Raw genomic sequence first — 17,669 nt, forward strand, 5'->3', positions numbered from 1 at the left:
ATATATATAACTGAATCCCCCCTCATAGTGCCTAGGATAGTGCTAGGCACACAGTTGGTGCTCAATAAATCAACCGAACTAAAATCACATGACTCTAATGCCCTGGCCTCCTAGGTGGGCTGTCTGCCCTCATTCTCTCCCCCATCTACTCCGTGATTACTACGCGTCCATACTTGTCATGCACCATGGGGTCTGGTAGACGTGAGCTCCATTGCACTGTGTATCATTGCCTCTGGACCTCTCCTCTTGACCTTATTTTCCAGCCTCTAGCCCACAAGCAGAAATGAGCAGAGCGACACAGGGCGGGGCAGAGACCAGGTCTGATATTTCAAGGGCTCTGCCCTGCCCTGGGGTTTTTCTCAGCCTTCAATGCTTGATCACAGTTGGTCAGTCAATCAACAAGCCTTTATTGAGCACTGCCTATGTACCAGACATTGTGCTAAGAGTTGGATATATGAAGACAAAAGTGAAATGGTTCCTTCCCTCAAGGAGCTTCCATTTTAATGAGGGAGACCACCTGTATGTACATGAAAAGGAATGGACAAGATACATTCGGAGTCCATGGAAGGTAACCTTAGGGGAGAAGACTCCAGGACAAGGGAGGTCAGAAGGGGGGGGGAGGGAAAGGCCTCTAGCAGAAGGCAGTCCTGGAGCTGAGTCTTGAAGGAAGCCAGCAATGCTAAGAGGAGAAGGTGAATGGGAGAGCTTTCTAGGCTCGGGCATGAGCGTGGAGGTGGGAGATGAGGCATAGTGAGGAAGAGTCAGCCAGTGAAGGGGAGTCAAAGGAAGGGATGGGGGCTTCCAACTGAGGGTCAATGGGCCCTCCTGCCTCCTGGGATAAGAAATCTTTCTTGGGAAGAGAAAGGAAGGAGATAGGGATTTACTAAATGCTTACAATGTATCAGGCATTGTGCCAGTACTTTACAAATATTATCTCGCTTGAGCCTTACAAGACCTCCCCCCCACGTGTATACTATTATCCACTTTTTACTGTTGAGATAAACAGAGGCAGGTGGAGTTGAGTGCCTTGCCCAGGGTCATATTGCTAACATCTGGGGCCTGATGGAAACTTAGATCTTACTGACTCAAGGTCCCATGTCTACTGCCTGCCCCACCTCATTGTGGGCTGGAGCTGGCCCTCAACAACATGGTGGCATCTGTTTCTGGTACCATCTCCCCTCTTTTTGTGTACCCTTATCTCTGACCCACAGACAAAGCTTGTCATTTTCATCTTCCCCTTGGCACAGCCCTGTGGCCCTATCCCACCCTTACTCATCTCCACACCCTGGTCTTCAGCGTTCAGAGCCAGAAGGCACCTGAAGGAACATGTAGGCTGATGTCTCTGAGGTCCAGAGAGTTAAATGATTTCATAGCATCACTGTAGGTCCCTCATCGTACTAGGGCTAGAAGGGGCTTCCCCTGTTTTATGAGGGTTGGGGAGGCTAAGGGTGGGGCAGTACAGATCTGGAGAAGTCACCCTAACTTCACTGAAGAGGTCATGTAAGTCATATATGATCACATGTGTGTATCTATAACAGATACAAGATATGCACATATATCCCCGTAGCTCCAGCGATGTCTGCAGTTCAATAGAAAGTACACTGTATTGGAAATTAGGTTCAAGTCCTGACTCTCTCACTTGTGACCTATGTGATCCCTGGACCACAATTTTCTCCTCTATAAAATGAGGTGTTTGGACTAGGTGACCCATTGGATCCTGGAGTTAAAACTGGCAAGGACCTCAGAGGCCAACGCATTCATTTTACAGACGGGGAAACTGAGGGGTGGCTAGGGAGGGGAGGTGATTTGCCCAAGGTCACATAACTAGTAAGTGACCGAGGTGGGTTTTGAATCCAGATCGTCTTCAGGGTTCTTTTCAGGTCTAAAATCCTACGCAAACTCTAAGGTAGGAAACTGGGCTGTGGAATCACCCACTGGGCGGGGCCAACGAAATTTCTCTTCTGGGGCAATTGAGTCAATTGTTGTCAAGTTCATCCGGGCCCAGGGTTGATTCTATGTCAGGTTTCCATTTAGATCCTGATTTGGACGTTTCCTGTGGGATTTTTGCTTAATTTCTGTGCCGTGAGAAGGAAGAATGCCTCTGAGAAGGAAGAATGTTTCTGACGTCTATCCTCACTCTCACCGACTTTTCTTTAGAGAATTCAGTCCTTAATTGTCCCAGCTTGGGACCAGTGGAGGATGGTCAAACCCTTCTGGGGGGTGCCAGGGGAACAGAGCCTTGGAAGGAGCCAGACTTGGCTTAGCAGATATTTGGTATTAAATTAAAGATCAATGAGGCATCCAGGTGACCGGGCTGCTGTGGTGTTTGGGATAAACTGATTTGAGATTAACAAGGTTTCTCTGCGTGATGTCATGTCTAGAATGGAAGAGAGCCTGAGAAAAAGCAGGGCAGAAACCAACGGACCAGCAGTTCCTCCATTTTCTTGCAGATTGAAGCCAGGAGGAGGCTCTGGAATTCTCTGGTTCTGGGAAGAGCTCAGATTGTTCTCAGAGGGCTGGGTGATGGCACCTGTTTGTGCCTATGTCGCCTGAAGCTCATATAGAGCTTTGCACGTAGAGCACAGAGGTCTGACTCTCACTACCATAGTCTACCTCTGACGCTTGGCTACCCTTGTGACCACTGGGAATTCGCTTGACCTTGAACAGTTTCCTCTTCTGTAAAATGATGGGGTTGCGTTAGATGGTCTCTGAGACTTTTTTTCAGTTCTGGAGCTGGGATTCTAGGCTTCTAAGACACTTAATATTTCTGTGCCTCAGTTTCCTCATTTGTTAAGTGAAAAGGTTAGACTAGATGACCCCTGAAGTCCCTTCCAGCTCCGGAGCTGTGTGTGATCCTGGGGTCTGACATATGCCTACGGTTCCTCTGTAGGACTTGGGGTCCCATGAATAATAAATCAATTATTATTCTTATGAATAATAACAATAATATAATGAAATGAATCTTACAAAAACACAAGAACACTATATGAATGACAACAAGTGCTCATTAGCTGATCAGCTTATCGGTGTGATTTTCTAATGAATCAGGTTGCCTTCTCCTTCTGGGGTTCGGGGGTCTAGACTCATGCATCTTGTCCCGGTGAGAACTCGTCGGAAGATTTGCAGAGGTGCACTCTCCCTCCCCCTATTCTTTCCCCACAGAGAAAATTTGACCACGACAATTCCGTGGTTCTGGGCGCTTAATGATCCCCAATCATCTTATTAAACAATTACCTGCAATCAGCCAGGAGAAAAGCATCAATCTAAGTTTCAGTGAAGGCTGTGGGGAGGGGGAAGGGTAGTTTCCTAAGCTGTATACAGGGATAAGGATGGCCCCATCTGGGCCACATGTCAGGAGTGATCATCTTCATCATCACCATGAAATGTTATTATAATAACAGCTCACATTCATCTAGTATTCTACAGTTTAGAAAGGTCTTCCTTCACAGCAACGCTGGGAGGTGGGGAGTGAGTACAGGTAGTGAGGGCAGCTAGGGGGCAAAGTGAATAGAGCACTGGCCCAGAATCAGGAAGGCTTGGGTTCAAATCTAGCCTCAGACACTTCCTAGCTGTGTGACCCTGGGCAAGTCACTGAGCCCTCTTTGTCTCAGTTTCCTCATCTGTAAAATGAGCTAGAGAAGGAAATGGCAAACACACCAGTATCTTTGCCAAGAAAACCCCAAATGGGGTCACTGAGAATTAGACACGACTGAAATAACTGAACAGCAACAACGTCAAGTGTTAAGATATAAAATGCCAGTTAGCCATTATTACACAAAGAAAAATAAAGCATGATCCCTGCCTTCAGGTGGCTTATAGCCACACAACCATAGAAGCAAGTGGCCTTAGACATCATAGTTCAACTCTGTCATTATGAAGATGAGAAAACTGAGAGCGTGAGAAATAAAGGGGCTTAAAATTGTCGTTTGGTTGTTTTTCAGTTGTGTCCAACTCTCTGTGACCCCATTTGGAGTTTTCTTGGCAAAGATACCAAAGTGGTTTGCCATTTTCTTCTCTAGCTCATTTTACAGATGAGGCAACTGAGGTATACAGGGCTAAGTGACTTGCTGAGGGTCACACAGCTAGTAAGTATCTGAGGCTGAATTTGAACTCAAGCCTTCCTGACTCCAGGACTGATGCTCTATGTGCTATGATACCACCTAGCTGCCCTGGCTTATAATTATAGGTTCCTTTTTCTAGAGCAGGAAGGGGATCCCAGAAGGCATCTAGTCCAATCCACTCATTTTATAGATGAGGAATCTGATGTCTATTGGGGCTGTGACTTGCCCGAGGCACACTGGTGGTGTCAGAGGTGGGATTTTAAACCAGGTGGGCATCTCTTTCCGCCCTATCCATGTAGTAGGGAGAGAGAAGTGTACCCAAATAAGTATGGCCTAAATTAGATTGTCCTGATGCAGAAAAAGAACACAAAGACTTACAAATCAGGTGGAGGAAAAATCACCTCCAGCTGAGAGAATCAGGTAAAGCTTCACAGAGCACGTGGCAGTGAGCTGTTCCTTGATGAGTACATTACCTGTCACTGCGGGGTTGGCCAAGGGCAATCATTCCAGGCAAAGGGAAAACCATGAACAACTACTAAGAGGCTGAGGACTGCAGCAGAATTGGAATCAGAGGACCCAGGTTTGAGTGTGGGCTCTCCCATTTACTATCTGTGGAACCTTGGGCAAACTCTTTAACCTGTCTGGGTTTCAGTTTTCTCAAATGCAACATGAGCCATTTAGACTGGTCTCTCTGTATCCAGTGTCCTCTCTCTCCAGCCCTTCCTTTTCAATCCACCAAAGTAACACTCCTCAAGCGCAGGACTGGTAATGTCTCCCCTCTGCTCCAGAAGATTCAGTGGCTGCCCATTTTCATCCTTTGGGTTGGGATCTCCTCAGCTTTTTGTACCATGGACCCCTTGGCAAGTCTGAGGATACATCCTATGAACCTCTTCTTTGAATACTGTTTTTAATGTATAAAATAAAATACAAAGGATTAGAAAGGAAACTACTCATAATGAAACATAGTTATCAACATATTTTTAAAAACAAGTTTGAGGACCACAGATTGCTTTAAGACAAAATACAACCTCTTCTGTTTGGTATTAAGCACTTCACCAATAGATGTGGTCTGTCTTTCCAGATTGATTACACCTTACCCCATCTCATGTAACCTACATGTCAACCAAATTGTTTAACTCGATGTTTTTTGTATGCAATGTGTCATCTCCTGACTCCAGGTTTTTGTACAAGCTGTCCCTCAAGACTAAAATGCTCTCCTTCCCTACTTCTACGTCTCAAAATTCTTGGCTCCTTTCAAGGCTCAGCTGCAGTGCCACCTCCTTCAAGAAACCTTTCCTGATTGCCCTGGTTAATGCCCCTCTTCCTGCAAATCATGTAATTATTTTTGTATGTATCCTGTTTACTCACCTGTGAATATTTCATATTGTTCTACTCAAAAGCAAGCTCCTTGAGGGCAGAGACAGAATCATTTTTGTTTTTGTATTCCTAGTGCCTGGCACAAAGTAAATGCTGGTTGATTGACTGGAGGACCTAGGAAAGAACCTGGAGGAGGAAGAGGAGCAAGGATATTTGGAAAAGGACTGGTCAGAGGGCTGGGAGAAGAACCAGAAATAGTTCTGGAACATGAGGGTGGAGAGAAGCATTACATTAACATATGCTCAGCTTCTTTTCAGTGAGGAAAGCCTTATTGGACCTTGGGTTCTCACTGGGTTGGGGAGGGTCTTTCACCTCTTATTTCTCTTTTTTGATCTTGTACATCCAGACACCTATCATTCACGTTAAAACTTCATGTAGTCTAGAAGTCACGGGCAACTGAGCTTGGGCTAAGTCATTTCTTTACAAAACTTTAGAAGCATGGACCAGGCATAACTGATGTCTCAATCTTCCTTTTCCCTGAACATTGCACTGTCAAAGCATCCCTCATGGCAACTTATTCATATGGAACAGATGGTGTGCTTTCTCTTAAAATCCCTCTTTTTCCCTCCAAGGCAAAATCTCAACTATATGAAGTACCCATGAGGGAGAAATCAGTCTTAGTGACACTGGGGAGAAATCAAGAACATCCATAGGAAGGCTTGCTTTCCTGCCTTCTGTATAGAACAGTAATTGGCTTAAGAAATTAGTTCTGCAGAGAGTAGATTTTGAATCAATGCATAAGCAAGCATTGATTAAGCTCCAACTATGTCTGATGCAGGGCATTAGGTGTCAGGGACACAAACAGAAAAGCAAAACAGTTTCTGCCCACAAGGAGCTTACTTCCTAATGGAAGATGGTTATTTTTGAAAGAGTTCATGGAAAGGATAACTGGATCTCATGTCTGGGAGTCTACAAGGGATAGCAGTTAAGAGGAATGGTGAACTCTTAAGAACAATATCTTGAAGACATAAGTACAAACGATTTCCATAAGAAAGAAAAGGAGGAAGTTGCCCAAAAAGATGGATGTGGCCACACATTGAACTCACTGATGGGATCAGATTTTGAAAGACATATATAGAAGATAGTGAGAGGAGATAATGAAGAATACATTTTTAAAAGTGGCCCATTGCTGTAAGAAGGCTAAAATGTAGAATGAGCTGAGGCAGGACATCAACAAAAAGGGGGTTTAGAGCTACATAGGAGGCAAAAGGAGGCTCAGGGAAGAGATGACATTACTTGGGGTGGTGGTGGTGGTGGAATGATGATGACAGACAGTGAAGAGAAGCCACAGCTGTCTAACTCCCATTTTGTTTCTCTTTTATTAACCAAAGAAAACCTCTGGCCAGGAAAAGATGGAATCAAAATGCTTTGCATAGAATTCAAGTCCATGAGTGAAAGATGGTAAGAAAGTTCTTATGTGTCCTCAATGAATACATCTCCGGGTGCTGAATATGTAGATGTGATTGCTGAGTGATTAGTGATCTCTGAAAAATCATGGAGACTGGGAGAGGTACTGGAGGATAGAATAAGTTAAATGTGCAAGTTTTTAGAAAGGGAGGGGAAGATGGACCAGTGCCTACAAAGTAGGGACTTAATAAACATTTGTTGAATTTCAAACAATGGGCTGGGGAGCTTGATTTTGATTCCTGCCAAAGTTGTGGAATGTATTATTAGATACAACTTCAAGAGTAAGGAATGGGAGGCTAAGGACTTGTAGACTACACAGAAGCCACATGGCTGTACAGCCTGCATACTTTCTCTGAAAAAGAATTGAAAGGCTTTGGATGGGGCAAGCACCAAATAGCATGACCAAAAAAAGAAATTAATCATTTTTAATGGGCTGGTAACATCTCCTTACTGATGTGTGAGTCATTCCTCTATTAGTTCTCCATGTGCTAGGGGACCACTGACTTGGTGGATCAAAGATCACAATTGACACAAAAGGACCAAAATGATAACAAAACAAAAAACATGGTAAACATTTAAAACAACTCCAATTTGACTTTGTTAAAGACATTATTGACTCCCTTCCCTACTCCCATGGGAAATGGGTAGAGGAAAGGACATTGATTGAGACTGTAATACTTACATAACTTATGCAATACATACACATGTAACTTTTATGTATGTTTATACATAATACTTATGTGTATGTATGTGATATATGTGTATATTTATATATTGCCAGAAGTAGGAGAGCAAAGGTACTCAAGGATTATTTTATTCAGTAAGCATCAGGTCTACTAGCCATAGAGATAAGGCAGCTAAAGATAACACCAGTTTAGCATATGTATTTGTTAGTAGGTATTTGTTACTTGTCCTTAGTTCTCAAAGAGGACCATGACTTCAGGAAGGTGAGGCCATGACTTGCAAGTGAATTGGGTTAAGTGAGGGAAGGCTGTGCAAAGTTACCAGCCTCACTCTCTCCTCCAAAGCCATCTGGGTTCAGTGGTGAGATATAGGTCAAGATGACTGGAGATGACTCCTGATACAGTGGGAGGCCTTGGCCTTTTTAAGCTAAGGTCTTTCCCAGGTCTCAGTTTGTCTGAGGTAATGTGAATTCAGTAATTAAGGCTAGGTAAAAAATGAGGCAAAGAATGGCCTCTTTTACCTAGTCAAAAAAAACAGTCTGGGAGGTGAAGACACCCAGGGTTTCTGGCCAAAACAGAAATTATTGCTATTTACACTCACTCTGAGCCATCAGAGTCCAAACAATGACCAAATAAGGCTTGGGCTGGGACCTACTGTTGGCCAATCAATGACAGCCAGAGTGATTTGGGTTCAAGGCATGGCCCATAAAAAAGAAATCCAGCCCATAAATCCCAAGACATCCCACTAGGTTTCAGTGATCAATTCACATTCCTTTGAGCAGAGTACCAGCAGGTAAGGGCACGATAACCTACGTGGACAGAGAGAGAAGAGGGAGATTCAAATGGAGATACATGACTATGCAATCACCCGGAAGAGTTTGTCCTAACTATCCACAGAGGAAAAATTAAGTGGATGAAGCATACTTATCATCCAGGTTAAGATACGCATTTGTATGGGCAATCTGTAGAACTTGTTCAGTGTATGTGTTTCTCTTGAATGGAGGCTGAGTACTGGTGGCCAGGAAATTGAATTGGAACAGACAAGTCTTTGGAGAATTGTACCATTCTTTGAATGACTCAACCTTTCATCCTCAAACAAAGGCCCATCTTCTTTTACACCTCTAGGTATCTATGTGGCTTGTGAGCCATGGTCTGATGGTCCATGGTCCTGAAAATCTGAAAGCTCAATGGTACAAAAGGCAATAAAGGTACGTGGTGGACATGTTCAAGCTACCATAAGTTGCAGACAGGGAAAGATGATGGAGAAATAATGCTAAGTAGAGGTCTCAAACATGCAGCCATTCATATGTGAGTGCAACCAGATTTAAATACTATTTATTGGGAAATATTCAACAAAATAAATAAAAATATAACAGAACATAGATAACATTACATTTTAAAACTAAGTCAATACACTGCCTGCAGGGATCCTTATGTACAGATTAGTGGTCCTGGTTTCTATTCGAGTTTGACCTCACCAGTATATATTAATCTAAATAAAAGGTGGGCTGTCCACGTGGTGAGAGTAAGGAATAATTAACTAATAGCTCAAGAGTCCAGCTCCACTGATATCATTGTGATAACAAAATAACTTGAGGAAGAGTCCTGGCATGTAGAGTGGACTTCTGGTGTTGTGTGAGTTTCAACTTTCCCACCTTCCAGCTATGTGGCACTAGATCCTCTCTAGATCTCAGTTTCTCCATTTGTAAAAATGAGTGAGGTGAATAAGATAATCTAGTCCATTCCAGTTCTAACATTCCATGATTAAGTTACTTTGCATACATGGTGGAAATAGATTTAGGATTAATACAAGTGTAAATGTATACATTGAAATCATTTGTTTAACTTTGAAAAAAGTGGGCAGATATGGAAGAGGATAGCAAAAAATATTGAATCTCCAGATAAGTCTTTTTTTGAACCCAAACTAGCTCGTTATCTGGAGTAGAGTCTTTTAAAAATATTCTAGTCTTGTCTATTTACTCAGCTTTCCAGAAAACTGCTCCATCTCCTCAGCAGGAACAATTCAATTGGCGTTTTCTCACTAATAGTGAGAAAGTGCTCACATGAGCACTTCGGATATTTTATCTTGGGATTATAGATGGAAGGAAATTTAGAAGCCCTTAGAGTCTAACCCCCTCACTTAAAGATGAGGAAATTGAGACCTAGAGTGGTTAAGGGACTTGCCCAAGGTCCCCTAGTTTTTAATTAGGCAGGATTTGAACTCATCTCCCTGCCTCTAAGTCCAGTACTCTACCCACCGCACCAGGACAACACAAAAACATGATAGCTAATTATCCTCCCATTCTCTTTGTGGAATTTCCTCCAGTTTGTGACGATACCTGCTTGGAGCTTTCCTTTGCTACTACAGCCCTTTAAATTTCCTGTCCCTTTCCAAGTGAAGGCATTAAAGGGTTGGATTCATTTTAAGTTGAAGTATCCTATAAAGTAGCTCCCCTTTGAACTGGAATAATAGTAATATTAATAATAAATTAATTATATATAATATATAAAATAATAATTAATAATCTGGATATGAAGAAAGGCCTTCCTGACACCATCTTAAATGTTCCAACACCTAGCCACCTCTATTGTTCCAAGGACCGTGTTCAGAGAATTCAGGAGGTGCCAGGTCAAAATTGGGTGGAGACTGGGGTGGAGACTGTATGAATTCCTATTCTGACCTGCCAGCTTTTCTGAAACTCAGCTAATGACTTTGGTGAACAGAATTGTGAACTTCTTGCTTTATTGTTGTGTCATTCCTATCTGGCACACACATAAGTGTGTGTGTGTGTGTGTGTGTGTGTGTGTAGTCATGAGTAGATATGTGGGAGTCAGAACTCAGAGCCAAGAAGAGCTGAGGGTAATTAAAACATTAGGAGAGGCAGAAAGATGGTGCAAGGACTAACTCAGTAGTCAGAGGATCTGGGTTCAAATTGGCCCTCTGAGACTATTTGTGGTACCTTAGGCAAGTCACTTAACTTCCCTGGGCCTCAGTTTCCTCATCAGTAAAATGAGGGAGTAGTATTAAATGACTTCTGAGCTTCCTTTTATCTCTAATTGGATTCTCTTATGAGGACCACCATATTCATCATCTATAAAGTTGACTCCTAACCAACCTCTCTCCTCTTGTACTTTTCCCATCGAGTTCCCCAGAAGATGGGCAGATTGTAGGCTCAGGGTGGGGTATATAGTAGAAGAAAGGATATAAATATATCCGATTTTCAATCATTTAAATGTTGAACTTTTCCCTCTAGTTCCCAAAGGTGGCTAGGGCTAATGGTGCTACAACACCATTGTGAGAAAACCTAAGGAAAACAGGGATTTGCCTCTCAATGCTGGGATATCTGTGTGCATTGAACTCATTGGTTATATGTCAAAAGGGTATAAATGCTATAGGGAGCATCCAGTGACATCTGGGTCATGGCATCTAATCCTGGATCCCTTCTTGAAATACTACATTCTAGTTTTTGCATCTGTTGGATCTGTAGGGATCCCCATGTTGCTGATTTGATGGTTGTTAGGAGGGTTAACCTATTGTAAATATATCATGTCAAGTCTTTCTCCATTATCATTGTTTCTGGAGAGGGTGAGAAATCAATTGCCTAGTGGCTCAGCTTACCTCCTCTGTGACTCCTCAGAATAAAATGTTCTCCTTTGTCACTGCTTCCCTACATATGTTGTCTCCCCTATTAGACTAGAGGCTCCTTGAAGGCAAACTATCTCATCTTTATCTTTGTGTTTCTAGGGTTTAACATCGTGCCTGGCACATAATAAGTGCTTAATAAATACCTTTTCACTCATTCACTCACTCATTCATTCCTTTCCTTTAAAAAAATTCTCTTTTATTTTAAATTTAACAATCATCAACAAAACCTTTCAATACACAAAGAAGAACAAGAAAGAATTGTATAAGCAATTAAACTTGAAATTAATGTCTTTTAAAAGAAAGTATATGTGTTCATAAATTTTTACATATAGGTTTATATATGTGAAATCTATCAGGTGAATAACAAAATTGTTTTATCTGTCTGTGCCTCCTTTCGCACTTCTTTTTCTTTTTTTCTGTCTATATAAAAAAAACTGTTTTATTGATGCTCTTTTATTTTGGGTTCTGTCACTACTCACAACCTCTCCCAGAATAGAAGCCCTCTTGTGTAACAAATATGTATAATTTTACAAAACAAATAAAGGTGTTGGTGATGTCTGAGGATGAACATCTCCATGTTTCCTGGGGGTTCTTATTGTTTATAGAATTTTCTGTGTTGAAAGAAAATAACTAAACATTTTTTTAAAAATAGATTCTGCACAAGGCAAACTAGATAAAAAAATAGGAGCTTAGTTGTTTGCTAATCTCCAATGCTGGAGGATGAGGTAGAGAGTTCAGCCATTTCTTGCTTCTGTTTTCCTCTACCCGCCTCCCCCAACTCATTGACTCAGCTAGAAAGTCTAAACTTTCAGCTCTTCCCTCCCATACTCCTAGTACTCCCTCTTTCTTTCCCCAATTATATTTGTATAAGTTACAGAAAGGCAAACTTTGGCACTATGCAAAGAAAACCTTTGTATTCTATGATACAAATATACTCCTTAAACCAAAACCAGGAAGGGATAAAGCAAGGAAAGAGAATGTAGACCAGCACCACTAATCAAAATTGATTAAAAAGTTTGTTTTTTTTTAAAATAATATCTTGGTGTAACTGGACTCACAAACCAAGCTGGGTAGGAGAAACCAAGTTGGACAGAGAAGGAATATCCTTTTACTTCATGCAGTCTACAGAATACGATTCCTGATAAGAATTCAATAGCATGCATCAGAGGCCTGCCCTTTTCCCATGTAGCTTAGTTGAGAGTTGAGTTATATTGGCAGAAACATTACTGTGGTATATAAAAAATCAGATTTATATCAGAATATAAAAATGGTTCAATGTTTGGAAAACAATGAACAATTAAGAGTATTAAAAACAAAACCATTTTATTGTATTAGCACTATTCCAAAATTGAATGAGCTGTTTTAGGAAGCAATTGATTCCACCTCATTCTAGCAGAGACTGAAAGGTCATTTGGTGGGGATACTATGGAAGACATTCTTGGTTAAGTCCAGGTTGCACAAAATCACCACTGAAGTAACTTCCGATTTTGAGATTTTGGCTGTTCTAATTTCAAGAAAAGCAATGGACATCTGGTTTAAATAAATTATATAGGCCAAGCACTATAGTAGGCACAGATTGGTAATACTCAACCAATGGACTCATGGTGAGAAGCATGATTTGTCCAAAGGAGTAATGTTTGACTACTGATAGTCATGTTTGATGTTAGAACATTATTTCTAGTCTTGGTCAGAGGCCAAATTGTAAAGTAGTCCTTTGATGTGTAGTCCTGTAAATGTGTCCTGGGTGGCCTTCCCCTATGAATGTAACCTCCCTCCAGTTATAGCTCTATAAATAGCCATCCCACCTATCTATACTCCCTTTATGTCCTCTCATGCTAGCCCATCTTCTCTAGGTCCTAAATATTCCTTGAATATTCTCTCCCATCCCATACTAAAAAATAAAATCTACCTTTCCTGCACCTCAGTCACTCTAGACTTTGCTCTCAAAATGTGACAGCTAGCTAATACGACAAACTTATCCATGTTAATGCTGCTAATGCATTTTCCCCCTGATCAATCTATGTGCATATTAGTAGAGACTTGCTAGAGGCCACAGCTTATCCCAAGGGAGTGATGGAAATTGGGTGGAAATTGCAGGGTCTTTAGTGGCTGGTAATGGATGTATTTTGGTCAGAGAGGTCAATCACTCAATCAACAATAATTTATTAGATATCTACTCTGTGACCCTACTGGGCCTCAGTTTCTTCATTTGTAAAATAAAGGGTTTGGACTAGATGACCTCTGAACTCCCTTTCAGCTCTAGATCTGGGATCTCATGTTCTCAAGTGACTGGATCTATTCTTATGAAATTCATTACAGGGTGATGAGAAAACATATCTTCTGTGGAAGTGAATAAGGACCTCTACTGCAAGCCCCCTAATGGTAAGGCTGGATTCAGTATCCTAGCTCCCCTCCCCCTTGGACCAAGAGTCTTCAACACTTCTGGCTGTGAACCAACCTGCAGAATTGCCCAGGATAGACTTTCCTCCATGATACCATAGGATCTGTTTTGTTCCCTTGGGGAGACCTCACAGCTTCTATTTCATAGATATATAAATATATATTGGTACACACGAGTGTGTGTTATTCAAAGCTTTGTAGTTACTTTTTTTCATTCTTCAGCTCAGCATCACAAATTGACTCCAGATGCTCCTCCTGCAGGCAGCTGTTTTGCATTTGAAAACACTGAATGGTGGGGCTAATTGATGGTCAAAAAACTCTGGCCAGAAAGTAGAGTCAATTCATTACAATTACAATTCAAACAGAGGCACAGCAGAGCAGAACACACACAAACTCACACATACACAGGCTTTCTAGTTTCCTAATATGTTTCTCTGGACAGTGTGATGATGGTGGTAGGGGAGCTGCTTCCTACAAGAAGCCTAACCTGAACTCTCCTCCACCCGCGGGTGCTAGACTTCTCTCTGAAATGTACTTGGTGTACTGTTCAGGTTTAATTTTCTAGGAACATGCTGTCTTCCTCAGTAGAAGATAAGCTCCTTGAGGGCAGAGACTTGGGTTTTGTCTTTATATTCCTAGTACCCAGCACTGTTCTTGGCACAGAATAGGAGCCTGTTGAATTGAATTGAATTATGGCATCATTTTCCTGAAAGGAATAACTTTTGCCCTTATTCTAATCCTACCCCACTTTTTAGGTCTGTCCAAAGGCCACCTTCTCTTAATCCTTCCATGGCTATTCAAACCCACAGTGATTTCCCCTTCTGTGATCCCTCATATTACATAGAATATAAAACCATGGACTGGTGAGGCAGAAGAAATGCCAGATTAGAAATCGAGAGACCTTGGGCAAGTCACTTAATGGCCCTGGGCCTCAGTTGCCTCATCTATAAAATAGGTGGTTGGACAAGGTGATCTTTAAGGTTTTTTCTAGCTCTAAATTTATGTTCTATAATCAATTCAATAGTTTTTCTGGTACTTAATTGTATACTCTCCTGTATCATTCTTTTCATGCTTGACTCTGTGTATATGAACATATGTAGATGCTTTCTTCCATGATAGAATGTAATCTCCTTGAAGGCAGGAACTCATTCATTTTTGTTGTTGAATTCCTAGCACTTAGCACAGAGCTTGGCACACTTGCAGTAGGTGCTTAATAAATGCTTGCTGATTGATTCTCTATATCCTGTATTTAGCCATCTATGAAATGTTGAATCCCCCTATAGATTATAAATTTCTTGAAGGCAGACACCCATTTTTTCCCTTGTCTTTGTATTCATAATATCTAGCAAAGTGCCCATAATAGTAACTCAGTAAGTACTCATTGGTTAATCAACTGACTCATAACTGGAATGTGTTTTGTCTTCTCAAGGGACTGTTAAGTTTCTTATGGGTAGGAGCTGTGTCTTCTGTCTTCCCCAAAGTGGAGTCAAGACCAGTCTGGGTAAACAACAGGCACTCGGTGAATACTGGTCAATCTATGATTAAAGCTGTGTTATGGGTCCCACTATTCTTTCACTCTGACTTGGAAGCATAGATGTGGGCAGATCTTCAAATATTTTAAGTCCCAGTTCCCCTTTACTGAAATGCCCTTGTTTTTGCTTGCCTACTTGTCTAATGTCTATGTATCTTTCAAGGCCGAATTCAAAGGCTTGCTCTACCAGGAAGCCTTCCCTGATTTGCTCCTTTCTCTTCATTCCCTTCCAGGAGAGTGGTGTCTCATCCACTGAATTTTCATAGCATTTTTCTTGGAACACCTTCACATTCTGCCTTTTTTTTTTTTGTAGTCTTCTGCGTCCCTGTTTTATCTCTCCATTAGAGAAGCAGAATACCTTGAGGGCAGCATCCTCCACAACCTATTTAATGTTTAATTCAATAGACATTTATTAAATATTATTTTCAGGGAATTGGGCTAGGTAGTGGAGATACAAAGATAAAAACCAAACATTTCCTGCCCACAAGGGGCTTATAGTCTATTGGAAGGATATAACAACATTACATGCATGAATTATTGAATGAATGGGTACTCATTCAATGTTTGCTTGAAATCAGAAGTCATTGTCTACATCCACTAAGCCTTTTGCTCTACCAAACTTCTCTATTTGTCATTCTTCTAGTCTCCCAGTTTCATAGTCTCAGCATTACCCTTGACCCTTCACTCTCCCTCATATCTATAGCCCATCATTTGCCAAATCTAGCCAGATTCCCTCCCCCTCATTGTTTCTCTCACACTTTCAGCTCCCACTCTAGTTTAAGCTCTTGTTTCCTCTCACATGGACTATTGAAATAACCTCCTGTTGGAAACCTGGTGCCATCCAATCTCTCTTCTCTCCAATTCATCCTCTGCACAGCTGCCAGAATAATTTTCCTACAGCACAGGTCTGATCATGGCATCCCCCTTCTCAATAATCGTTAGTGACTCCCAGTTGCCTCTAGACTAAAATGGGAAAGAAAACTGGCTCCAACCAACCCCCGGACATTCCACACTACTGCTGTCTTTATATGCTCTTTAATGTCTTTTGAAGCACAGCTCAGATGCTATCTCTGATGCAAAATATTTTTCTAATTCCCCTAGTTCTTAGTGGTATTTTCTCTATCCTCAAGTACCTTGTATTTTCTTCTTTGTTTATGTTTTTTATCTTTTGGTAGGACATAAGATCTTTGGGGGCAAGGGTCAATTTCAGGTATATAGGTGTGTGTATATATATACATACATACACACACATAAAGACAGAGAGGGGGAGGGAGGGAGGGGAAGAGAGAAAGAGAGAGAGAGAGAAGCTATGTGACCTTTGGCGAGTCACTAAACCATGATGAGACTCAGTTTCCTCTTCTGAAAAGTGGGAATAATTTTAATACCTGAATCATAGGGTTGTTGTGAGGATCAAGTGAGATAAAGGATATAAAGTGCTGGGCAAAGCTTTGACAGTAATGTGAACATGGCCTTGTGTTGTAATTAGTATTGCCATTATGGACCTAGGACTTCATTGGTATAGGGACCTCCCTCTCTTAATGCAGATTGACACCTGCTCTGCAACTTACAGTCTCAGAAAATTGCCTGAGACTGAGAGGGGAACTGAAAAAAGACAAATCAGACAGTAAGTGGCAGAGCCAGGATTTGAACTCAGATCTCCTATCTCCAAATCCAGCAGTCTTTCTACTGCACCATGCTGCCACACAGAGCCTACACGAGCACCTCTAGTGAAAGGGAATTGACTCCTTTCTTGGGTGGTCCAATCCACTCTTGGCAAGGCCCTTAACACCTCTGTGCCTTCATTTCCTCCTATGTAAAATGAGGAGAGTGGACTCAGTAGCTGTTAAGATCCTTTCTAGCTCTAAGTTAATCATTCTGTGATGTTTCCCAGGGCTACACAGCCAGTATATTTCATGGGCAAGGCTTGAACTCGGGTTTTCCTGACTTTGAGGCCATCCACACTGCCACAATACAGATTGCGGCACCGTTACCACCATCATCACCTCCATTTTCAAAGTCTCCATCCTCATCTGCTATTCCTTCTTTCTGCACAAAGGTACAATACAAGCATCATGGAAAGAGGATGAAGATATAAATCTTTGCAAGTCCCCTATGCTGACTGGTTTGGGAGCCTTAGCAGATCTTTTTTCATGTCTTCAGTGGTCATAATTCTCCAGCCTTTTAGGTGTGGATTTGATTTTGCAAAGGTTAATGAAAGCAAAGTCTACTGAAGGGGGGAGTGGTCAAGCTTGGTAATACCAGCCAGTGGCTTGATTACAAAGTAACAATGTTGGAAACAATCAATCAATCAGTAAGCATTTATTAAACATTGACCCAAAGACAAACATGAGGCAGCTTCTATCCTCAAAGAGCTTACATTCTAATGAGGGAGACATGTATGTGCACATATCAGAATATACAGAAGACATACATGAATACAAAGAAATTTTTGGAGGATGTGCACTAGCATCTGGTTTCATACACACACACACACACACACACACACACACAATGGTCCTTAATAGCTTCCTTGGAAGAATAGTTCATTTACTTTAGCTTAATTC

This window comes from Vombatus ursinus, unplaced genomic scaffold, assembly GCF_900497805.2.
Source record: "Vombatus ursinus unplaced genomic scaffold, bare-nosed wombat genome assembly UNPS02014768.1, whole genome shotgun sequence".
Taxonomy (NCBI): Eukaryota; Metazoa; Chordata; class Mammalia; order Diprotodontia; family Vombatidae; genus Vombatus; species Vombatus ursinus.